We start from the raw sequence: 5,412 nt of genomic DNA, 5'->3' as shown, positions 1-5,412 counted from the left end.
CTAATCTTCAGCAATGTAGCAGGGTATAAAACCTACAAGAATCAGTAGTTTTCCTGTGTTACCAACAATGGGAAGATCCAGGCTGAAATCCAAAAAACAACCTCATATGTATTAGCCTCAAAATTAAATCAAATCTAAGCAAAACAAACAACAATAAAACTAGGAATTAATTAATTTAACAAAAATGTGAAATACCTCAATTGTGAAAACTTTAAAAGCCTAAAAGCGAAATTGAAGGAGATTCAAGGAAATGGAAAGTCTTTCAATGCTCGTGGTTGGAAGAATTAACATTGTGAAAGCTGCAATACTGCCCCCAAACAATTGGCAATGCAATATACATAAACATCCCTACAATATTCTTCAATGCAATAGAGAAAGCAATCCAAATTTATTATTGAATTACAAAATTACAGTTCAAAGAGAAGGCTTAGAAATGAGCTCATAGGCCTATAGTCATCTTACACACACACACACACACACACACACACACACACACACACACACACACACACACTGGAATTCTATTCACCCATCAGAAAGGATGACTGTTCACCAGTCTTAAGGAACATCAAAGCCTTGGGAAAATTATACTAAGAGAAAAGAATGCTGACTCAAGCAATATAGGTTTCATATATTCATTCATTCATGGTAGCTAGAAGGTACCTACAAATCTACAAGAGAGATTCTTCTATGGCTAGGGAGGTTGAGCATTTCTTCATGTGTCTATTGGCCATCCTTTTTTCTTCTTCAGAGAAGTTTCTCTTTAAGTCATTAGCCCACTTATTTATTGGGCAGTTGTTTCTTTGAGGATTTGTTGTTGGGGGATTTAATTTTTTGAGTTCCAAGTATATTTTAGATATGAGACCCTTGTCCGTTGCCCTAGACATAAAAGAAATGCAAATCAAAACAACATTGAGATACCACCTCACCCTTGTTAGAATGACAAAAATCTAGAACTCTAATAACAACAGATGCTGGAGGGGATGTGGACAGAAGGGAACCTTACTTCATTTTTGGTGGGAGTGTAAACTTGTTCAACCACTTTGGAAAGCAGTATGGAGGTTCCTCAAAAGACTCCACATAGAGCTCCCCTATCACCCAGCAGTACCACTTTTGGGCATTTACCCAAATGTTTACAAACAAGACCACACTAAAGTTACCAGCACAGCTATGTTTATTGCAGCATTATTTACCATAGCTAAGATATGGAACCAACCCAGATGCCCCTCAGTAGATGAATGGATCAAGAAAATGTGGTATATATACACAATGGAATTCTATGCCTCCATCAGAAAGAATGACATTGCCCCATTTGTTAGGAAATGGAAAGACTTGGAAAAAATTATATTAAGTGAAGTAAGCCAAGCCCAAAGAAACATAGGACCCATGATTTTTCTTATTTGCAATATCTAGTATATGTATGAGTCCAGCAGAAAAGGTCAGATAAGGTGATGTTAGGAAAATGAACCCTAAGATATGTATTTAAATGTTTTTTTTTCTTTCTTGCATTTGTTTCTAACGCAATTATAAGATTATCTCTTTGTTGCTTCGTATGTCCCTCCCCCACAGTATAACCCCTTCTTTCACTGTATTTGATGTCGGTATAATTTGTGGAGGTGAAGGGGAAAAACAAGTCATTTAAATAAGGATACAGGTCGACCTGTTGCAACAATGAGAAGTACAAGTTGTCATGTCAAAAACGAACTTTACAATTTGGGGGGGGGGAGGATTGGGTAAGGGGGGAGGGAGGATGGGAAGGGATGGGAAGGGTAAACAAAGGAAGAGGCTACAATGCTTGATAAGATATATACTCACTATCTTGCACATGTAATTGTAACCCCTCTGTACAGTATTTTCACAATAAAAAAATAAAAATTAAAAAAAGAGAGAGATTCTTCCTCCAGTTTGAATTGCCATTATCAAGAAAACTGACAATAGCAAATGCTAACGTGGATATAGCCAAATGGGAACTTTATTACACTGTTGGTGGGAAATTAAATTTGTCCAACCATTCTGAAGTGCAGTACGGACTTTCTGCAAAAGACTAAACAGATCTCCCTATGACACAATAATTCCTCTCATGGGCAGTAATCCAATAAATAACAAACAAGCTCACGTTAAAGCTACCAGTATAAGCATGTTCAGGGTCCAGGCCCAGAGTTCAAGGACTGGAAAAAAAGTTACCACTGTTGGTATTTGTTTCCCCAAATATGAACTTTTGACATAAGATACAAAATCTTTCTATTTGCAACAGTTAGAATAGTACTTACCTGTAGTGGGTGATAAAATGTCTTCTTTGTTGAATGTTAAGAAAAGCTGTAGGCAGTCCAAGAAAAGGGAGACTTTTTGTTGTTGTTGTTGTTGTTGTTGTTCGAGGTGCTTGAAGCCTGGGCTTGGGCACTGTCCCTGAGCTCTTCAATTCAAGGTGAATGCTTTACCTTTTGAACCACATCGCCACTCCTGGTTTTCTGGTGGTTAAATGGAGATGAGTCTCAGGGACTTTCCTGCTCAAATTGGCTTTGAACAGCAGTCCTCAGATCTTAGGTTCCTGAGTAGCTAGGATTACAGCTGTGAGCCGCTGTCACCAGGCAAAAATGGGAGATTTTTATAAAAGAAAATCCACCTCTTCACCTGTGTCTAAACCTCAGATATTACTATTAGAACACTTCATCCTCTACTCATTTGATCTGACATTTGTAAATTTTCTCTTTTCCTTCTTGTGGAAATACTGCAGTCAATGTCAACTCAACTGTGGGACTGGATCAGTTGTATGGTAATCGCTAGCACCTAAACCAAAAACATTTACATCAAAACAAATGAAACCCTCATTTCGAATAATTGCTTTCTCTTTTTATTACAAATCTTTGCTTGATTACTTCTTAATGTGATATTGGACCTCCTAACAGTGTGATGACTTTTTCTTTCTCTTGAGCAATTGTCCTTCTTCCACATGGGTCAAATATTTAAGATTTCAAAAATTTCCATTGATAATTCATTAAGTTGACCTCGAAGAAATTGTGCATTTCTGGAATTGGTCTTCTGTGTTGTTCTTATATGCACAGGATTTCTATGATTTATTTGTTTTATAAGGAATTGTATATTCCAATCTTTGTGTGACCAATTTTAGTCCCTCTGATCAGTCTTTCCTACCCTCTCTCAGGAGTCTTTAATTTCAGCCTGCCTCATAAAAAAATATATTAGTTATCAGCTAAATGACTCCCAGCTTCAGTTTTTTGCCTGACTTCATGTAGGCTGTGATAGGAGCCTTGACTTGCCTTGCTTACTGGAGTTTTTTACTTGTTTGTTTTGTTTTGTTTTTAGAGGTCTAGGATTATTAGTCAATATATTAGCTTCTCTGGGCCGCAGTGATCACCTGGACTAGAGTCAATGGGTTTTTGTCCTAATGATACAAAAACAGCTGACTAAATTCCTGTTTTAATTGTCTCAAAATGAGGCAATCTGGCATCCTTGCAAAGCCATCAATAATATTCTGCTACCACTTACAGAAATGGTCTATCAAGATGGCTTTTCAAGGTTGGCTGTAAAAAATGTTTATTTCTGTGTGGGAGGACCGTATAAAAATAAAAAAAAATCACATCGTACATTATAAATACTTTAGAAACAACAGCAAGAAAAAAAACCACTTGTGACCCTGTCTTGGGGTTCAGTTAGCTTAACATCACCTTATCTATTCCTTTTGACCTTTTCTGCTTATCCACGACATATATTAATTATTGCCAATAAGGGATACCACGTGACCGATGTTTCTTTGGACTTGGATTACTTTAGTTAATATAATTTTTCCAAGTCTTTCCATTCTGTAACAAATTGGGCGATGTCATTCTTTCTGATGGACGATAGAATTCCCATACACACACACACACACACACACACACAAACTCACAATATTTTCTTGATCCATTCATCTACTGAGGGACATAGGGGTTGGTTCCATATCTTAGCTATGGGAAATAATGCTGCAATAAACACAATTGTATTGATAATTTTCATATGGTCTTTTTGCTGACTATTTAGGTGAATGCCCAAAAGTGGGATTGCTGGGTCATATGGGAGCTCTATGTGGAAACTTTTAAGGAACCTCCATACAGCTTTCCAAGTGGTTGAACAAGTTTACACTCCCACCAAGAATGAAGTAGGGTTCCCTTCTGGCCACATCCCCTCCAGCATCTGTTAATGTAAAAATGTGGAGCGCTTCTCGAATTTGCGTGTCATAGTTGCACAGGGACCATGCTAATCTTCTCTGTATTGTTCCAATTTTAGTGTATGTGCTGCTGAATTGAGCACAGAACATTTTTTATATATAAAGTGGAATTGATTTTCTTAAACTAGACATTTCAACAAAAAGTAAGTTCAAAAGAATTGTTGTGAAATTTTAGAACCATGTATTTCTTACATAAGCACACATTTAAGACTAAAGTCAAGACTGATATGTCAAAAACAAAATAATTCCACATATTTGTTGTTCAACAGATGTGTAGGGGGAGGAATTCAATTATTCTCTACAAGGCACCTATCATAATGAACACTGCAGCAAGTGTTAAGTTTTTTTTAAAGTTTTAATGTTTTAAATATGTTTAATTTTGGGAATTTGCTTATATGCCAAAATTAAGATTGTTTGGTAGGTCATATAACTTTTCTACAAAGTATTTAAGATTTATGGTAGCAGACATATACTACTAAGTATGTGCAATTAAGAGTTTATAGAAAATTTACTAATGAGAAGTTGCAAAGTCTTTGTATGAAGAAACAGTGAAGAGTTAAGACTTTGTTAACTACACAGTTTCTGTAAAAACTTTAGGGCTTCCTTACTTTATATGTTAGCGAGGAACAAAAATGATTATATAAACCATATACAGATGATGAGACGAGACATAAATAGTAATCTTAGAGGGTAAATTTAAAGACTACTCATAGCCTATAAAACTCTTGTTGAACATCATAATCTTAGCCAGTTTTAAATGTACAGGAATATGAGAAAATAGTAAAATCTAATATGTAGTACACTTCAAATACTGGAAACAATGGTATTTGGTTTTTATTTTATTAATTATTAATATTTAATTATTGATTTTCTTTATTTGTAGCATTGTTTTCCTTGTTGTAATATAATACAACTTTTTGTAAGTCATCATTACGAGATACTTTGAGAATGTTACTTGGATGGCCATACCATTTTTTATAGGTGCATGTGAATTTACAAAGAGCAAAATTAAGAACAAAATATTGATTAAAATTTTCTCAAGTAGAGTTTGAATCAGGAGTGTTGATAAATGTCCACACATAAATCTTAGCCTTATGCTGAAGCAGTGGTTTTACAGAGTTGAGGCCACAAAATTGAGAGACGGTTTTTGTGTTTAGGTTTTTGGTTTTGTTTCTGTTGGTTGTGGGCCT

General features: G+C 35.6%; 1 non-coding gene across 1 annotated transcript; it reads right to left on the bottom strand.

Moving 5' to 3' along the window:
* Nucleotides 1-4,198: 4,198 nt before the first annotated feature.
* LOC122097979 lies at nt 4,199-4,305 on the bottom strand. Its single transcript, XR_006145629.1, has one exon. It is a non-coding gene; the product is annotated as a U6 spliceosomal RNA (small nuclear RNA).
* Between the last annotated feature and the right edge of the window lie 1,107 nt (nt 4,306-5,412).

The sequence above is a fragment of the Dipodomys spectabilis genome, unplaced genomic scaffold (genome assembly GCF_019054845.1).
Source record: "Dipodomys spectabilis isolate Male_0828 unplaced genomic scaffold, ASM1905484v1 ptg000447l, whole genome shotgun sequence".
NCBI lineage: Eukaryota > Metazoa > Chordata > Mammalia > Rodentia > Heteromyidae > Dipodomys > Dipodomys spectabilis.
This window is presented reverse-complemented; position numbering and strand designations above follow the sequence as displayed.